Raw genomic sequence first — 20542 nt, forward strand, 5'->3', positions numbered from 1 at the left:
GGACAACGCGGTTTTCCATTTGGCCGGGTAGGTGCCTATTTTAAAGGAAGAGTTCAAAATAGAATTAAGTACGGGGTTCAGCCATGGGGCCAGGATTTTAAAAAACTTTGGTGGACAGGGGTCGGCAGGGGAGCCCGATTTAGCTTTACAGAGTTCTGACAGAGAAATACCAAGGCTCAGCGGCCGAAACTCAGACCAGTCCTCCGCATGCCGAATTGTCGAAGCAATTTCAGCCAATGGCTGTGAGGTGGTTGATTTCGGGAAAGATGCGTAAATGTTTTGGATTTTTGTCTGAAAGAAAGTGGCCAGCTCTTCGCATAAGCTCATTGAGGGGACAATCGGACTTTTCAAGACTTGTGGTTTTAAGAAGCCTTTCACAATCTTAAAGACTTCTCTAGAGGAATTGTCAGACGCCTCTATTTGACCCGCAAAATAATCTTTCAGGGCAGTGCGTTTTAATTTGTGGAACCTTTTTAATGCCGTTCTATAGGTCTCTTTCGCCCTGGCATCATACTTTTTCCGCCATAGCCGCTCTAAGCGCTCACATAGGCTTTTCTCCTGCCGGAGTTCTAAGGAAAACCAGGGTGCGGAAGGTTTTTTCCTTGCTGATTTCACAGTGCTCAGGGGGGCCATTTTATCTAGGGCTGTGGTGGTAATCCATTTTTCAAAGATGAATGTATCTTGATCGGGGTCTCCTGTGAGTAGAGGAAGCGTATTCAGAAGTTCTAATCCCGTGGACTCGGGTAGAACCTTCCTCCAATTTCTTCTTGCCTCAGATTCCGAACTGGGGTTACTGGTCTTTGTCAGACCTGTTAAAATAAAAGGGACCAAAAGATGGTCAGTCCAGGTCAATGGTAAAGGGTCCATAACCCTAAGAGTGGGGTCGTTTGAAAAGATCAAGTCGAGTATATGACCTGCGACATGTGTAGGGGCAGAAACCCTCTGAGTCAAATTTAGTCCTAAAAGAGTATCTGACAATAGTGAGCCAGACGGGCAGTTTGCTTTGTCCATATGGACATTAAAGTTAAAGATATATCTGCAATGGTGTCAAAAAGCTCATGCCAGTGCGAGGGAAGGGAGTCAGGAGATCGATAGACAAGTAGACCTGCATACGAAAGAGTAGGGGCCACTCTAATACAGAAAGACATAACCTCTATGGGGCCGGCCAACTTGATTCTTCTTGAGGAGATTTCCCATTCCTTCCTTACAACCACTGCAAGTCCCCCCCCCCGTCTCTTGGTTGGCCTATTCGCTATGGCCATCCTATAGCATTCAGGAATAGCCAGGCCTAGGTCTGGGTTGGAACTGTCTTTTAACCATGTTTCCGTTAGAAAAATGATATCCCAAGAATTAATTTCTAAATTGAGCCAAATGTCATCTGTGTGCTTTGGTAGAGACCTGCAGTTAATCATACAAGCCTGCAGTGCCACAGAAGGTTGTAGTTGTGATGGTACCAATTGTGTCCCTGCCCCACCCAAACTCTTGTCCCCCTTTCCCAGATGTTTCTCCATACGGAAGGGGCAAGCCTCCCAAGATGCATATGGCCGGTCCTCTTTCCCCCCCAACATGGAGACATCTATAACAGAGGGGTTCAAACAGCCTCCACGGGCAAGGCTGAGAAGTTCCTCTCTCCGCCAAACGATTCCAGGAGATGACGGGCGCAGACGGGCTTGCCTTAAGCGTGCCTTCGGTGCGCCATTGGCGCGCCCGCTGCGCGCGTCCGCTGCGCGCTCGCTTAAGCATGGTGCTAATATCCCCAACCCCGCCCCCGGAAATGCACGAGGGAGGAGGGGGGAGGAGCCACGTCCCTCCGCAACAATCGGCACAACAGCCGTGGCAGAACGGGGACGGGCTGACAAGGGGCAGGTGAGTGCAAAGTAGCAATGTGCAAACAAGTAAATAAAGTTTAAAAGCAATATCCACAGCGTTTTAGATCAAAACGATTTTAAAAGCAATATCCACAGTAATTAGCTTAAAAGAAGTTCGCCAATATTAAGAGCAATATTTAAATGCTTTCCATGCGCTTCCAACCTTCGAGTACTCAGCGTCTAGCGCTCATGCCACAACTGCAGCGCGCAAGTCCTCTGTTTACTGCTAATATCCCCAATCCTGCCCCCGGAAATGCACGAGGGAGGAGGGGGGAGGAGCCACGTCCCTCCGCAACAATCGGCACAACAGCCGTGGCGGAACGGGGACGGGCTGACAATGGGCAGGTGAGTGCAAAGTAGCAATGTGCAAACAAGTAAATAAAGTTTAAATGCAATATCCACAGCGTTTTAGATCAAAACGATTTTAAAAGCAATATCCACAGTAATTAGCTTAAAAGAAGTTCGCCAATATTAAGAGCAATATTTTAAAGCTTTCCATGCGCTTCCAACCTTCGAGTACTCAGCGTCTAGCGCTCATGCTACAACTGCTTTACAGTCAATGATAGTGATACTCAAGTGGCATCAGAGATGCCTGTAGTTATGGAGAGTGATCTTCAACAGGTATCAGTGGCATGTCTAGCAGTTTCAGATAGTGTTACTCAACAGGTATTGGAGATGCAAGCAGTCGTGAATGGTGGTCCTCAGCAGATATCAGTGAGATGTCTAGCAGTTTCAGCTAGTGTTACTCAGCAGGTATTGGAGATGCAAGCAGTCGTGAATGGTGGTCCTCAGCAGATATCAGTGAGATGTCTAGCAGTTTCAGCTAGTGTTACTCAGCAGGTATTGGAGATGCAAGCAGTCGTGAATGGTGGTCCTCAGCAGATATCAGTGAGATCTCTAGCAGTTTCAGCTAGTGTTACTCAGCAGGTATTGGAGATGCAAGCAGTCGTGAATGGTGGTCATCAGCAGATATCAGTGAGATGTCTAGCAGTTTCAGCTAGTGTTACTCAGCAGGTATTGGAGATGCAAGCAGTCGTGAATGGTGGTCCTCAGCAGATATCAGTGAGATGTCTAGCAGTTTCAGATAGTGTTACTCAACAGGTATTGGAGATGCAAGCAGTCGTGAATGGTGGTCCTCAGCAGATATCAGTGAGATGTCTAGCAGTTTCAGCTAGTGTTACTCAGCAGGTATTGGAGATGCAAGCAGTCGTGAATGGTGGTCCTCATCAGATATCAGTGAGATGTCTAGCAGTTTCAGCTAGTGTTACTCAGCAGGTATTGGAGATGCAAGCAGTCGTGAATGGTGGTCATCAGCAGATATCAGTGAGATGTCTAGCAGTTTCAGCTAGTGTTACTCAGCAGGTATCGGAGATGCAAGCAGTCGTGAGTAGTGGTCCTCAGCAGATATCAGTGAGATGTCTAGCAGTTTCAGATAGTGTTACTCAGCAGGTATTGGAGATGCAAGCAGTCGTGAGAAGTGGTCCTCAGCAGCTATCAGTGAGATGTCTAGCAGTTTCAGCTAGTGTTACTCAACAGGTATTGGAGATGCAAGCAGTCGTGAATGGTGGTCCTCAGCAGATATCCATGAGATATCTAGCAGTTTCAGATAGTGTTACTCAGCAGGTATTGGAGATGCAAGCAGTCGTGAGTAGTGGTCCTCAGCAGATATCGGTGAGATTCTTTACAGTCACGATAGTGAAAAGAGTACTCAACAGGAAACAGAAATTCATGCAGTCGCAGGCAGTGATCCTCGGTAGATATCGCGCCTCAGGTCTCAACGAGTGTACTCGCAGTTGCAGCTAGTGATGCTCACCAGGCATCAGTGGCATCATCATAGCGAGTGAAACCTTCAGACCCGTGAGCTTTCTTTCAGAAAGTGACCTTCAGTAGGTGTGAGTGAGAGTCCTTCAGTGATGCTGCGCAGATGCAGGACTCGAGTTCACTGAGCTGGGGACAGAAGCTTACATACAGCCAGGGCTTGTTTTAATGAGGAATGAATAATAACTAACGAAGCCCAATAGCCTGTTTTTGTGTGCACTCAGTGCCGTGTTACCTGCCGGTGCTAAACACAGCGCTACAATTACCAAGCTATTAGTATTCCAAAAATATTTCTCTCTCATGTCCGAATGCAGTATTTTTTTACAGAGTTTTATGTAGCGCTTTACATATGCGTTACATGAGGACACATTCATTTTTGTTAGGCACGGGGAGATTAAGTGATTTGCCTAGAATCACAGGATGTTCAGCATCATTGCCGAGTCTCGAACCCAGTTCCCCAGATTCGAGGTCGATCGCCCTAGCCGTTAGGCCAACTCCTCTTTCCAGTATGTACTATCTTCTCCACACTCCCTCCTTTCTCACACCCTTCATGAAGAGCAGCAGAGGCGCCTGACAAGTGTGAGTGGTCTGGTGGCTCGTCACATGCACACATTCAGAACTTGTTTCCCTTCGTAGGAAAATCAACCTAATACCACAACTAGCCAGCATACACCACCACCACAAATGCTAAAAGCACTTTACATGAGATGGAAGCTGGACAACAACACCAACTCCCCAACGAACAGCACCAAGCCCCTACCAGAGACACCTGCTCAGCCAGTAAGCCTGGGGGACACAGGTTGGATTTTCCAAACATGTAATGATGTGTACCTAACTGAAACAGATGGCAAGCCAAGCAGGGGTAAAGTTGTGTGTGAGAGGTGGTACTGAAAGAACTGGGGGGGGGGGGGGCTGTTAGGGGCGACCAGTGACACGGGAGCATTATTTTTTTTAAAGTAAAAAAGCATTTTTGGTGGCATTAAAATATTGAAGCATATTTTACAACGTAAGTGACCACAACACGTCTTTGACCTTTGCTGACTGCAGAGCCACCAGTTCAAAGCCCTTACTCACTCACTGCTCCATTCCTGAGGCAGCCACAGAGCTCTCACTAAGCCAGGCGTACAGTGTGCTCACAAAATCTCTCTAGGAAGGCACCGATGGCTTCCTTGGCACTCCATCCATAATGCAGATGGGGCTGATAATGGACATTTGAAGCCTCATATGAATTATAAAATCGGGGGTAACTCTATGGATGGGGTGGGGGGTGGCAAGGGAGGGAGAGTGGTGTGGACGCCAAACGGGGAATAACTTCAGATCGGGTGCAGTATTCTCTATTCCCTAATTCTTAGTACACAGGGTGTATCAGCGACTCCAGGGTTGAGCAAGGAATTTTGTAATAGGCACTTCACAGCACACTAAACATTAATTTAGCCGGTTGCATTTCAGTGAGGAGTTGCGGCAAGTCTCTCTCTTTATTGAGGTAGTTCAAAAGGGTTAACAAGTCTGCTGCAGAGAGCTGCTCGACCTTTAGCTTCACACTTCATATTCCTGAGGGGACAACTAACCTTCTAATATTTTCCAGGTCAATACAATGAATACTATTGAGTTTGGGAGATTTATAATGCGTGTTATTACCTGCCTCAAGGTAATGCACTTGAACGGTGCTGCAGCATTGTCTGTTTCATCTGCATAACTCAAACGCATACAGTTGCTAAATAGGAACAGGGGACGGTTTACAGAGAATGTTTTCATAATAAGAGGAGTCTCGAGGTGCTACACACAAAACCGATTGTGTTTATTCTCGTTCTTTGTGCTTCTTTGAAGGTGACAAGGAAATGGCTACAACTACTGCATGCTGCCTTGAAAGTCTCTTCCCACACATTCCTAAACCCCTGCATGAAATATTGCCCTTGATTTAAAACTGTCGATTGTTTTCCTCAGCTTCCTTTTTATGGCATGGCCCTCACATTCCTTCCATCCCTCTCTGGGTGCATCCTACTTTTAGTCACAGGATTCTGCCTTATTCTCTATTATTGCATTTTTGAATTTGCCTACAACTTGTTTCATAGATCACCACTTCTCCTTCTTGAAAGCCATATCCCTGCAACTTAGCAATAATTAGGCCCTGATCTAGAGATGTGGCTGGGGTACTCTGTCACAAACCTTATGGAGTTCCTCGCCCATCAAACCCGTGGTCTGCCCATCTGGATGGACAGATGATCGGATGGACAATCAGCGTTCCATCAATGGGGCCCTTGTTCCGTCAACTAAAAGCTTACTCAGACGAACCGATGGAGTGCTGGCTATCAGGCTAAGGGCACCACACCGCTCGCCCTAGTCAGGGCAGATGGTCTAATGCCATTTATATCTGTCCATCACCTCCAAGGTGACCATAACAATTAAAATAATGACCCGCAAACCCAGGAAAAAAATCCTTGTGTTATGAGGTCATTAGTTAATTGTTTTGTCAAAAACAAACTCCCCCTTTGGAAGTTTGTTTTTGAAGAACAAAAAGTTTGGTCGATAGTCGTCAAAACTGATGGCAGCCATCCATCCACCAAACGTTTGGTACCTTCAAGGGCAGCTACTCTGAAGGAACAGTGATCACTACTCAGCAAGCTGTGATCTGTAAATATGGCATTCCTCTGTCCATCAGAGTGGTGGACACAATGTTCTCCACCATCATGGCAAATAGTTGTAAAACCGCCAAACCTTAAATCAGACCCGTAACATCTGCCAGCCTATCTCTTCACCCCACCAAACATCTGCAGCAACTCACATAAAACTCAACTAATGATCCCACCTCACTTCTAATACTTTCATTCAGCACAAAAAACTACTGGAGTAAATGGAATGGTTTCCTTGAGAGCACAAAGCTAATCAAAATAACCAACAATAATCAATTACATCAATAAAGAACTATATAAATCCAATTACAATACACTACTGATGTATGTTGTTCTTATTGTATATTTGTTGCTGATTAAAGCTGTTTTAGAACTATATTTTTCAGAAATATTGTGCATATGTGGAAGTGGTAAATCCAGATTACAAAAAACAGCACCTTATATTTTGGACAGTACTAGACAGCATACTGTCCTGCTGGAAGTTAAGCAAGATCTAGTGCTTTGCCCACAATCATGTGATGTTAGGTCATTTGATAAGCAGGCATCCCAACTGAGAACTGAAGGTTCAAAGGTCAAAGTGAATGCATTTGATAATAGCAATAATAACATCTGGTTCTTTCCTGGGGGCAAAGGCTCACGCCATCCATCGCCTCACTCCACTGTCACAATAGGAACAGCTGCATTACAGCATCTGGGAGAATGGATTCTCAAAGTACTTACATTATTGCTAGCACATAGGTCTAAAAAAGTCGGGACTGCATTGCTAAAGTAAGACAGCAGAGAACTATTAACAGATATGTGGAATCATTTCTGCGCATTGCATATTCCCCTTTTGCAAAAATAAATATCCGGTGAGGGATGTCGTGTATTTTTGTTCTCCTCTGAAAACCCCCCATCCCACAAAATATCAGAGAGCTGCAGGACACACAGAAGATGATTGGCATTTCTCGAACTTACCCTCTAACCATCACTTGCAAAGATATTTCATTGGGTGTCAAAGGAACGGATCAAAAAATACAATATTGAACACGGGCCAAAAGGCCAGAAAGAGCGAGAAATAGTTCTAAAACGTGACATGTTTCTTTGCAGTAGTTTATTTTTAACCTAGCAACCAGGCATTAATGCAACTTAATCATCCCTTCATTTTCCCTTATTCTGTGATCTGTGGGGTGAGGAGAAGGGTTTGGACCAAAAAATACTTCAGTGGTTGTGACTGCGATGGGCAAGTTCCGCGAGTGATACTGAACACAGATGGAACTTGAACATAAGGATTATTACTGATGAATAAATTAGCATCTTGAGAACGCAGGTGTTATTCTCTCTGAAAATAAACCGCACACATGAGACACAACCCCAAAATTTGTTTTACAGTTTTGAATTAAATGAAATCATTGCAGTTTAACCAACCAATATAAACTATGCAAATGAGATAAGAACAATTTAAAAAAGCAGGTCCCCTTCATTTACTTCCTAAATATGAAAATGTCAAATCAGTGCTCAGGTTTGAGGTGATCTCCAGGCAGCTTTGATGCAAACCTTGTCCTTCCAATTGAGTCTGCTCCTGAAGCTTCAAATACAACCGATGCAGGGTGGCGTGAATTCTCACCGCGAGGCGCGCCGTCACCGTGTATCGTCTTTTAAATAGTGCACACGGGGTAGATGAGTGGAACTCAGTATCATCCACACACTATTAAGGAATTAAATATACAATAAAAAATATGCATTCGCTTACCAGTAGCCAGCAGGCACTTGAAGCCAAACTGTGACGAATACTGTCAAACCAAGGGCCACTCACTTGAATGCTCAGGACTTCTGCAGAAGCGGAGATCTTCTACCGCTCCCTTCCGAGGTTAATCCCTAGTATCAGAAGAGATGACCGATGCCAATGACTGGCCCTGGAATGAAGAGTATGTTGGAAAGAGAGTGCGATGAGTCTGGTGTACCTGAGGCTCCCACAGAATGAATGATGGGTGTGTTGATCCTTTTGAGCAGGACACTTCACGTTTTAGTGGTAAGGCACGCTCCTTCTGCCAAGTAAGATACTCTGAGCCAAAAGAACACAATTACTTTAGCAAACTATACATTAATGTTTTACAATCAACTTGAACATTCTTTTCTTGCTCCTCCATCATTTATTTACCTTCACAATTCCTAAACCCACTTGTGACCAGCATCAAATGTATTCTTCTACTCTCCATAGGTAAAATTTGCCGTGAACAAAAAATTGCTCTTTTTTAAGAATTCCGGGTGTGAGTCCTTGAGAAAATATTAAACAAGAATTCCTAAAAGAAATTAGATTCCACTTGACCCCCGTACTAAATCCTAAGCATGTATTTTTAGTTTCTTCACTGACAATTGCAATCCTATTAACTGTCTTTTACATTGTATTACTTCACACAACTCACAAAATGTGTCCTTTTTTCTTTTTCTTCTACTAAAACATCCTAATTTAAAATTAAACTGAAAGAGTGTCTTTAAAGAAATGAGAAAATAAACTAGAGGCGCCAGCTATTACACTAACCTGAGGTCCGTGTAATGACCAAAGCAGCTACAGCGCTGAAAGGTGATAAGAGAATTATGGTCATAGTCAAGGTGAGGGAGGTGCCACCTATACAACCAGGTTCAAACTTGTAGAAAGTCATCTCGATGAGACAGGATTCCGAGAGAATTTGCAAGCCAGAGCTTTAAGACAACAGTGTCTGGGTTGCTCCTGTCGCAGGCGGCAGGGCTTGGAACCCATGGGTGCTGCTGGTGGTGGAAACAGCTCTCTTTTCAGATGGCTTGATGAAGCCAAGCGGGCAATCCTACTTTGAACGTGGCATTCATAGCATGCTATTCTCGTGGATAGTGCTGCCTGCCAATCAAAAGGCAATCTCTGGCAGGAAAACGGTACAGGAAATAGAGTCCCTTAATAAAAAACTAAATACCAGACACTCCAGTAGGAAATGAATGCAGCAGGAAATGATGGCGTCAGGAAATGGAGCGCTTTCCATACTCAGCAGTGTATAATCAGTCAGCAGTCATCGTACAACTAAAAACAAAATACCAGAAATTCTTGTAGGAAACAAGAACAGAAAGAAACAGAGGCCTTTACTTGATTGCTCAGCATTGCATGTTGTTCTACCAAAAATACTAGGCGCTTGCAATTTATTAAACAGACTTGTTTACAGTGCACACAAACTAAACTGCATAGCATGCCTTTTAAATTAAACACTCAGCAGAGCATTAAAATAAAGGGCAGAGAAGAGTACATGGCACCAGCTAATTGGAAAATAGGGATGTCAAGTGAGAATATATAGTACAGGTTGACCAGGGTATGACAAATGCCAAGGAGTACTGGCAGACATCCTGTATTCTGAGCATCACTGGCATACACCTTCCTTGAACTTAAAACATAGCACAGAACCACCAGCCAACAAATAGTTAAGGAGAAAGAAAAAAGGCTGCAAAAAGTGGGAAAAACAAGCGACGGAGGAGGGATGCAAAAAAATGAATACAAGGGATGAAAAGTTGGAGAACGAACAATAGCAAATAGAGGCAGCCACAACCACCCAAACACAATGTTGCTAGGAACCATGGCCATATATCTCAGCGTCTTTATACTGCTATCGCCCAGCTTGACTAGGAACTATTGTGGGACTTAGATTCTGAAAAAGGGGCAGCCGACCTGGAAGTGATTTACGGGTCTGTTTCCTGCATGCCAATGACCTGTTCTCCCCAGTCTCCATTCATCTAAACTCAGTACTCTTCTCTTGTTTCCTTTTGTAATATGTAGGTTCACTTCTTGTTTTACTCTCCTGAAGTTCAGATGTCTGGGTTTCCCTCCTGCTCTCTCTAGGTGTGTGATTACTAACAGCACACCATACCCTTCAGAGCTTTCCTCTTCTGCTTGCAAGGGATTAGAAGGATGTAACCTATGACATTTCACCAGTAGAAGAGGGGCACGTACATAAGATATACGTTTTCTATTAGTGGTCAGATGCATCCTATCTTTTCCAGGCCACTGAGAACTGCAGTTAACCCCTATGGTATAAGAAAAACTATAATTATCTCCCCCCCTCCCCGAATTTAGGAGAGCCATCCACTTTGACAGGTGTAAATACAGCTGTTGATCTTCGTATTGTTGGTTTGTCTCTTTATATATGATCATCTACATCATGAATCTTCCAACGCCTGGGTAGATCTAATTGTACCACATTGCTCCCACCCTCTTCTCAGTGGGTGAAGAACCCACAAACTGGGAAGTGATCTTAGGATGGGATTGAGGGATGGATAGAAAATGGGTGAATAGCAAAACTTGATCTCCTGTTTCCTAACAATGAGCTGGTCTGCGATCTTGGTCAGAAAATGTATTATAGGCAGCTTTAACTAGAGCCACATTTTCTACAGTCCGAGCCTGCACCTTGGCTGTAGCTTGTGGCATGTTCTGAACTTATTGCACTGCAAATTCAGAAAAGCTAGTCTGCAAAATACAGGGATGAAAACTAAAGGAACAAAAGAAAGGAGACCGTCCAAGCGAGCAAGTAAAGAGATTTTAATAAAAGAAATTCTGCCAGAAGAAGCCATTGTACCCCTTTCCTTTGATGGTTCAAGGGAGGCAGTGTAAATACATGCTCGATTGAGTCTTTTGGTTGGGCTGGCCATATGTGGATGTTAACTGGTGGAATGATAAATAACAGTACACAATATTTGTAACAGTTCTTTCCAAAACGCAGCACCAAACGGTGTGCCTCTTTATCTAATGTACTCTCTAAACCCTGTAACCTGAAAATATTCTAGAGACAAATCAATGGCATTAGATTTGTGTGGGCAATTTCACAATTGGACACAATGCCCAGTTTTGCATAGTAATTAACCACAACTAATATTCCTGTATGAGCTTCTGATGCTGGAAGTTCAACTATAAACTCCATCGAGATAACATCCCAAGGTCCAGATTATGTGGGATAGGACTGAACTATACACATGGGATGCTGATGATCCACCGTGGTAGTCCCTGACACTGTTTTAAAGAGCTGGACACCACACACATGATTCAATAATTCTAATATTTTTGGCTTCCAAGGATGACTCGCTACAGGTGCATTATAAAACTATTTCAGCACTCCTTGCACCTAACAAAGGTTATTAAACATACTTGTCTCTTGCATTGCCATTGCTCTGGTTCTTCTTGAAGCCATTTGATATGTAGAAAATTTATTTCGGCTTTTTTTTGCAAAAATGTCTACTTATCCATGTATGAAAGTGTAGCTAAAATGTTTGAGGCTGAATTTAAAGGATATTCTTTTCCCTCCCTGGACCAAGCATTTGCCTTTCCATGATGCGTTTGGTTCTATAAGAGCTCCTATATTGAAAACGGCTCATTTCATGGACTTCACGAGCCCTTAATTTTTATGATTGGCCCAAAGAGTTATAGGATGAGAAGAGCCTTCTAAAGAATCTCACCACTGTAGAAATGCTTCTTTTATAGCCAGAAGTTCCAGATTATATACTGTATAGTTTTGCTCACATTGGGTGAAAGTTTGTGGGAAAATATGCTTCTAAATGTACTGCTTGCGGGACTGAATCTTCTGGGGGCAAACAGCTCTTAGAACAAAGGCGAAGGCATCTATTTCTGCAATAAAATGAGCAAACAGGTTTGGATGATGCAAATTTGGAGCCAAATTGAATGCTCTCTTTAATGTTTTTAAAGCTGTCTCTTTTCTTACATAAAAGGGACTCACTGATAGGGGGCTATAGATTCTGAAAATCTTTAGATGACTAGCTGGTAAAAAATTGCATATCCTAAGAATCTTCGCGTTTTTTTCACTGTGGAAGGTTTTGGCCAATTGCAAACTGCTCATTCTTTCTTTTCATCCATTGTGAAGCCTTCAGTTGACATGATAGAACCCCAAAAGAAAAGGAATGACATTTCAAACATTCATTTTATTCCTGAGCTTATAACCCATGCTTATGTAAATGAGACAGAATGTCCCTCATGTGTTTGCGATGTTCTTCAAGGGCAGTGGAAAACGCCAAAAATTCAGAAAAATGGGCAATGATATGACCAACCAGGGTATCTTGGAAAACTTCACGAGTAAAATGTTGAAACATGGCTGTGGCACTGCATAGACTAAAAGGCTTCACAAGGTACTTGAAATATCCATAAGGATTGAATGCTGTTTTCCATTCATCACCTTCCTACCTTCCTCGATTCTGACCCACGTATATGTCTCTCACAAATCTAACTAGAAAAAAATGCCAGCCTCCTTTATCTGATGTATTAGTACTGAAACCATACGAAGGGGATAGAGGTTTTTGATGGTAATGATGTTGAAGGCCCAGTAGTCAATGTAACATGTAACAGTACCACCCTGTTTGTGGCTAAAAATATATAGGGGCCCCTGCTGAAGAGCCATATGCACCTATTTTCAAAATTCTCCCCCAAATACTCTTTTAAGACTTGACCCTTCTTGACTGTAAGAGGGCAAATTTGCCCATAAAGAACCTCATGCCAAGGTGTCAGATTGATTGCACGATCATAAATGTGACGTGGCAGCAATGATCCACTGCCTTTTTGCATACAACCTTGCTGAAGTCTTTGTAACCTAAAGGATACACCGTATGTCCAGCCCTGGTGGAAAAACAAGACAAAGTTTGAACCTTTCCATATAAACATCAGCATTGGTGGTGTTTAAAAGCGTACTGCTCCAGAAGTAAGCACGGTACCATCAATGCCATTGCTTGACTTTTGGCATCTTGGTTACTGCATGAAAGCTGATATCCATTAATAACCCAGAGACTCTGGAATCAAGTGATGCCTCTAACAACAACAGCCCCTCACTGGTCACCAACATGACTTATATTAGATAATGTGCCCTATTGATGACCCATCCTATGTATGGAGACGCACCCTCTTCTGCTCTGTTCTTCGCTGTTCGGTGCTCTTGTTTCCTTGTAGCGAATAGCAATAGTTAACAAAGTGACTCTTCTCTCCACAGTGCAAACAAAGTCCATTCTTTCTTGCCATTCTTTTTCTTCTGAGGTAAGAGTCTTTCTAAAATTTCCCATTTGCATTGGGTAGCAGGTTCTGTAAGCAGAGGAGCATAAAGGGGAAATCTCCTGGAAGTACATCTGTAACTACCTCCTCTGTCTCTTCAATCTTTAAAGTCAGCTTAATGAGTGCTGTAGTTGTTGTAGGTTGAGTCACAGTCATGGACAACGCATCATTAATGCCTTCACAAAAACCCTGGTGAAAAGCTGCAGCACTGGCCTCATCAGCCCCAACTAACCTCGGCTCGCAATTACTGAAATGGAATGATGTAACTCACTAAATCATGGGTATCTTGTTTTAGGGTAAAACACCCTGCATGTGCTGTCTGTGGAGTCTGTTTCTTTAACAAAATTGTGGAGAATTGTTTCACAAATTCATTAAAGTCCTCCAACCACTTGCGTGATTTAAGAAGGAAAGTAGTGGCCTATAGCGTAGTGTCTTTTATATAAAGTACGATATCATGAAAATGACCTAGCACCATCAGTAGGAAAGTGTTGGGGCAGAACTTTGAATTATACTTGGCACTGTCCAAGAAAAGGCTGGCACTTCTGAGGGTCCAACGCAGATCTGTCAAGAACAGCTAATTGAGGAAATTAAGGTTAGCTGGGTGTTGCCGCACTGGCCGAAATCCCTTTTAAAGACTTCCTCTGCATTTTCTCATTATCCCAATAATGAATAATTTACCAGAATTCACTATTGGTATAGTAAAATAAAGATTGGCAGAGACAAAAGGTCTACTTTATTGTGCTAATGCCTGCAGTGTTATTACAGTAGTGTGAAACACATAGAAGGAAGTCAGCAGGAGCAGATAGGGAGGGCTATAGTTGTAAAGTAGTCCCTCAGGCACTTCAGTGCAAGTTCTCAAGTGAAGGGGGAAAGTTACAACTAAACAGCCATTAGTATTAGGTGAGAGATAAACACTCCTCTGGACTAGGCCAAGACATGATTGATAGAGTCTCAAGCCAATGGCTAAGAAATACTGGTGGAAACCATTCAATGGATAAAAGAGGAGTACCTAAAGCGCACTATCTATATTGGTATCAATAGGTCTGTTTGACAAACATGCTGTCAAAACTCATACCTAACAGGGCACAAAACAAGGAAGGCGGAGCCCTGACACTCATAGGGGTGAGTTGCTACAAGGAGTATCTGGGCTATGTTTTATGTGGTCTTTGTGTTCTGTCTAATGTTTTCTGTTGGATGTCTTCTGTTATCTAGTACAACTCTTGTGTGCAAAGCATCTTCTAAGCACCAGCTCCATCCAGTTAGCTCTGCACACCCAAGCACAGGTCCAGGAAGCATGCACAGTTGTGTTTAGTTTATTATCATGTATGCTGTTCCTCCTTGATACCCAGCTACATGGAATATCTGAGCTGTGTTGTATGGGTCTGTAGTTTCGAAGAAACGAAAAACAACTTTTGCAGCTCATCAGGTAATACCAGTATACACATTTATTTAGGCATGCCATAATAATATTGTAATTCAAGAGAACATTCACGTCTACCACCAACTCCTGCCAAAACTGAAAACACAACTAGAATTTAAACAAATCTTCACAGTCAGAGGTCATGTGGTTCCCCAGAAGATGAAACCTGAACAAACATAGGAACTCATTTACAAGCCCATTGTGCCAACGGTGTATCACTTGTTTTAGAAGCACTGGCGGGGGCAGTGTGCCTGCCCATATTTACAAGGCCACGTAAAGTCACCCTGCGTGACTTTCCATGACCATGTAAATTTGAGCCTCTTTCCCGTATTAGTCTGTGTGAAAGGAGCATACAACGAGTGTTGCTGTGGATGATCCCACCCAACATCAATGTTACCTGACACATTCCCAGATTTTCAAAATTTCATAAACCTGGGAATGCGCAAGAATCCTATGCCTCCAGGGAAGCATTTTTTGCACTTTCTATTTACGCTGCATGCGACAGCACACATAGAAGGAGCAAAACACCATTAATTATTGTTTTTGTGCAGGAAGGTGTCTTTTCCTGCACAACAACAATCAATCCTGCAACGGAGGCACCCTTGCACTATGGCGCAAGTGTGTCTGCGTTGGCGCATGGCTGCTGTTTGTTTGCTGGTGCAGGGGAGAAGGTCAGGAATGCTCCGCATCTTTTAGATACGGCGCATTCCTGCCCTTTTTATTTAGACGCGCAGCAGCGCAGCAAGAAGGCTTGCTTTGCTGCTGTACATCAAAATATAGTAAATGAGCCCCATAATGTTTTACGGCTTAACAAGTGAGCAACATATTCCAAACAAGGCTTCCTGAAACTAGCAACAGTTACACCTTTCAACATGATATAATAATCAAAACGCGTAACTTTTAGTGTTGTCCAGTGATATACAGCAATCTATGTGAAGGGACAGCGGATGTTTGGAAGCAGAAAGGGCTGGCTTGCATTTTCCAGGCAGCACAGGAGTAATGGTGACCTGCATACATGATTTCGGTGTTAAGGAGGGTTGTATGACGTTACACCGCATTCCGTTGCAATGCATGCCATTACCACGCATGTGTTATAAAGCGAATGCCTTTACCATGCATAACTTTTACTATGAAAATGCCTTTACCACACAGAGCTTTACAATTAATTTTTATGTTAAAGGCATATTTGTGGTAAAGGTGTCCGCTCCGCTGAGTCCTAAAACCAGTCCATGGCGCCCACCACTGCCCCCAGTTGTTTTTTTAAAATACCCCTCCCCTGAGCCCTAGAAGAGGACCTGCTCCCCCTGGCTCCCAGCTTTTCTAAAAACTACCCCTCCCTTGCCCTGAGCCCTAAGTGCGGAGCCCTGCGCGTCTCCCACTCCTGGCCCCCAGCCCTTCTAAAAACTACCCGTCCCCAGTTGTCCACCCTGAATGCAGACCCCTGCACAACGCCTCCCACCGGCCCCAGCCCTTCAAAACAATACCCCTCCCTTACCCTAAGCCCTAAATGCAGTCCCCTGGACGACTCCGCCCCCTGAAAAAATGTAATACATTTGTAAAAAGCTAACCTCTTGCCCGAGGCCCAGTCCCCCATACCTCTCCATGACGTCAACTCCTCTCCGGCTCTTTTGTGGCACGGCACACATCGTAAAGAGGAAGCGGAGGGGGCTCTCCGTTTCCTCTAATGAAGCTGATATCCTCCATACATATACCTTTCCATACATACCTTCCCAACGAATTACGTTGTAAAGGCTATGCGTGGTAACGGTGCATCTGTAATGCATGCGTGGTAAAGGCTATGCGCGGAAAGAGACGCGTTGTAATGGCTGTTTCCCATTGAGGATTCACAGGACACAAGTTTAGATTTGCATTGACACCTTTTTCTCATCATGGGCACTGTTGTGTTTCTCGTTTGTCTAATATTCCACAGTAGCACAGTGTCTAATGTGCTGTGTTGAGTGTTTACTGTTGCTTTGTGTGTGTGTCTGTCTCCTACACTGTAGGGACCAGAAAGGGGGCTCACTGTGTGTAGGGGTATGCGCTTCTCTGATATCTCTAACATCTCATTCAAGCGCTGTGAAGAGGAGTGCTTCAGTGTGTACCTTCACACTGTAGTTCAAAAACATTGCTATACGACTTCATTAGCACAGGAATCTACGGCAGATTGTTGTGGAGAAGTAATACCACAGTTAATTCAATCATGCAGCAATGACGGAATACATGTGCATCGGAGTTGACTATAATATGCAGCAAAGGAAGACAAATTATGCAGCAAGAAAAAACAAATTAGGAACTATAATAAGCAATAGAAAGCAAATTATGCTTTAGCACTGTGATTCAGCAATTTTGATATCTTAACACACATTGATATATAAGGCATCCCAATGCTGTGAACTAGATGTTTCTTGAACGATAGATACATATTAAACAGATCCTATTCAAAATGTTATCAATTAACATTTAATGAGTTTTTCTTTCCAGGAAGCACAAGGATAACGATTTTATTAACAATGTTTTTTCTACTTCTCACAGTAAAATCATGTGTTTAATTTATATTCAAGTTTACACTCAGCAGAACAAAATCTAGATGTGCCCATTTTTAGGTCTCGCCTGACCCAGCGCATGCGCTGGTCTGGCGAGACTGATTGAGAGAGCTCCAAAAAGTGCTACCATGCCAGCTTAGAGCTACAGTGCATGTGCGCGGGCGTGCGTGCCGCGCTTTACCGCGATTTACTTTCACGGCCGCACGGCCGCTTTGATGTTTGATCACGATTACTTTCACTTTCGCGGCCGCACGCCCGCTTGGCATAGCCAATAGGTCTCGCTTTTGGGACCTTATAAGTATTTAGTTATGCAACTGTTGCATGGCTAAACACTTATAAGGTCCCAAAGGCGAGACCTATTGGCTATGCCAATGCTTGTTAGTAATGAAAGGTGCGCCTCGTTTATTCAGCATAGGACAGTTATAAAACGGTCCTTTAGTTCCTGGCTTACCCTGTGTTCACACTACAGGGCCTCTTTCCACTAAGGCACAGCCCTGCAGAACAGTATTGTTTATTGCACATGTATATCTACAAGTCTCGCCAGGGGATACCTTAAGATTCAAGACACCAAACCATAAAAATAGATGTAACTGCTTCTGTGATGGAAACATACTTTTGTATGAATCGTTAATATATATTCATGATAAAGATGGAAATGTTATTTCCCCTATTAAAAAAATGATAGTTTTACTGTACACCAAAGCCTCATGGCACTCAATAGTAGAAGCTGTTCCGTTACCTCTTGCACAGTGTCAAGCTGAGCACTGCCTCTCATGTGTTTGTTAACATAGACATATTATGCAGCAGGCGATGGTTTTTGTGAAGGTTCCCCAGATTAATATTGATGGGAAATGAAAGCAGCTGGGTCATCATGTTTTTCCTGGGGAAGGACAGCTGACCATAACAGACATTCTCAGTGAATATCGATCTATTTATCCATTGATCTATCTGCCTGCCTATCTATGAACTGTCAATCTGTCTACCTATCTATCTAGCACGCCAACTGCTGACAGACAGTTTAACATTAACCTATCACTAGTTCTCTATTGTATTACAACTGTTTAACCTTCTGAGAACATTGTTCCACTCTCACTGTCTTAAAATCAAAAGTGTTCCAGTCAGAAATGTGATCTAGCAAGCAAGTTCCTGCGGGATCGACCAAATATCCAAGATTTGACTCAATATCAGTCTTACTCGCACGTGCAAGATGGGAGCAACCGGAGTTCCTGAGCGCACCTCTGTACCGGCACTGGACTCATCCATCCCCCCTTCGACCTATCCATCTACTCATTCATCGATCCATCTACCTTTTCACTAATCCATCCACCCTTTCACTCATCCGTCCATTCTTTCCTTCATCAATTGCTTCACTCATAAATCTATCCTCTCTCTCATCACCCACCCATTCACCCTTTCCCTCATCCATCCATACACTCAGTCACCCTCCTCACTTTGACGCGAATTCTGAGTGTTTGTCTGCCGAGTTGCAGACAGAAGAGGTCCATTAAGACGCCCACCCCAGCTGTAGCTGCTAAAGCGGGGGCTGCCGACACCCCTGCTTACTGTCTCAGACTTTTAGACACACTCTCACACGCACACATTCTCTCACACAATCTTTCTGATACACATTGTCACTCAAACCAGCATTTTTTCAATTTGTTTTAGTTGGGATAGAAAGTAAGACAATGCTGCTAGGCTTGCAAGACCTGTCATGCTGGCTAGTAAAGTTAAAAAAAAAAAAATTGTATGCACTATTCAAAACTCATAACCAGTGTCATTGTCAATGCTTGCCTTCAAGTGTAATGTGAATGAAACAGTGCACTTCCATAAAACGGATGACCAGGGGTGTATATTTAGTTCTACTTGCATGTCAAGGAGTTACAGTATTGGAACGGACAAGGCCACTTTATGACACTGATTCGCCTCCCTGTTGGTGCTTCTCTTCCCGGGCACAGCCCATGCTTTGGCGAGCTCCCACGTCCATTGCTGATTCGGGAGCCCACTGGGGCTTTAAAGCGGAGAGAAATGTTTACTAAAAGTTACGAACAGGCCTTTCCTATAGGACCTTGTCACGGACTCTGTGCATATCAAGTGTACGTGTTTTGCTATCTCAGGACTTGTGACCCCGATATTTCAGAGTGTTGCTTTTTTGTGGCCAACCTGGGAATGTTGGAGGCTGTCCCTCACAGAACATTCAGTGCTTCAAAGGCACTAGAATGAGTGGGCTTTAACTTTAAGTAGCAGTGGCTGCTTACATGGTGTCGTGTTGGCAGTAGGCGGGGTCAGGCTGGGGCAACAAATAGTGCAGACACCAAAATAAAAGTGGCCCCCATTAACGAATCAGATAGTAGGGTACTGGGCCTACTGCAAATAAGACGCTGTATGGTAGGATAGTCTGCATTACTACATCAGCTTCCCATTGTGGGTGATACATAGCTGCCAAGTTTCAAATTGCTCATGCTTGACATTTTGATGGCTTCAGTGCATTTATGAGTGACATTCTACTGCCAAATATGTGACACTTTGAGTAACTCTTTCATACAAGTAAAATTAAGCACCAAGTCACTGCCAAGTTATTAATATCAGATATGATCCCATTTTAAGCAATGCACAACTCTAAACAGGTCATGACACTGATGAAAAACCACAAAAATGCAAAGGCACATAAAAAGGGAGAGAAAAGGGTGCCTGTTAAGACACCTGACTTTCAAGCACAATACAAAAATCTCTTTCCCTCTTTCTTTCAAAGAAGGTATGGGAAGTTTAGAAAAAAGGCATTTTAAAAGATCATTTCTTATCATTCAGATACCAGTCCTCCTCATACAATGCAAAGGCCTCACAGTCACTCTAACATTCGGTATAACTTGCTTCCAGAAAAAAATGCTGTAGTGGATGGGGTGAGCCAAAGAAATAACCTCCCCACCTACTCAGGGATGTACTGACCTGCTCTAACTTTTTGTCCAGCCTGATACAGCCTCTAGGTGCTGCTGTCTTCGGTTTGGCTCTTCTTTAAAATCCAGCAGCTGATAGTCTCGTCTTCTTGCACCACGGACTTGGGACTGGCCGCACTGGGCATTTTCCCGGTGGGCCGGAAGCGTGGGCCCCAGTTTTCGAATGTTAGATGCTGGTTTGGTTACTGGGGGCCGGTTTTGCAGCAGTGCTGCAACATTGGCCCCCTGTAACAAAAGCAATGGCAGTGCTAAAGCGACAGTGTTGCTCACTAG

The 20542-nt window shown here is 43.6% G+C and overlaps 1 protein-coding gene across 1 annotated transcript in view; it reads left to right on the top strand.

Annotated features, from left to right (window-relative positions):
- The first annotated feature begins 2165 nt into the window (after positions 1 to 2165).
- Positions 2166 to 20542, top strand: part of GRIN2C (glutamate ionotropic receptor NMDA type subunit 2C) — an 895681-nt gene continuing 877304 nt past the window's right edge. The window contains exon 1 of the mRNA XM_085617084.1: positions 2166 to 2213. The gene's annotated coding sequence lies outside the window, so the exon portion shown is untranslated. The remainder of the gene's footprint in view (positions 2214 to 20542) is intronic.

The sequence above is a fragment of the Triturus cristatus genome, chromosome 7, assembly GCF_964204655.1.
Source record: "Triturus cristatus chromosome 7, aTriCri1.1, whole genome shotgun sequence".
Classification (NCBI taxonomy): Eukaryota; Metazoa; Chordata; class Amphibia; order Caudata; family Salamandridae; genus Triturus; species Triturus cristatus.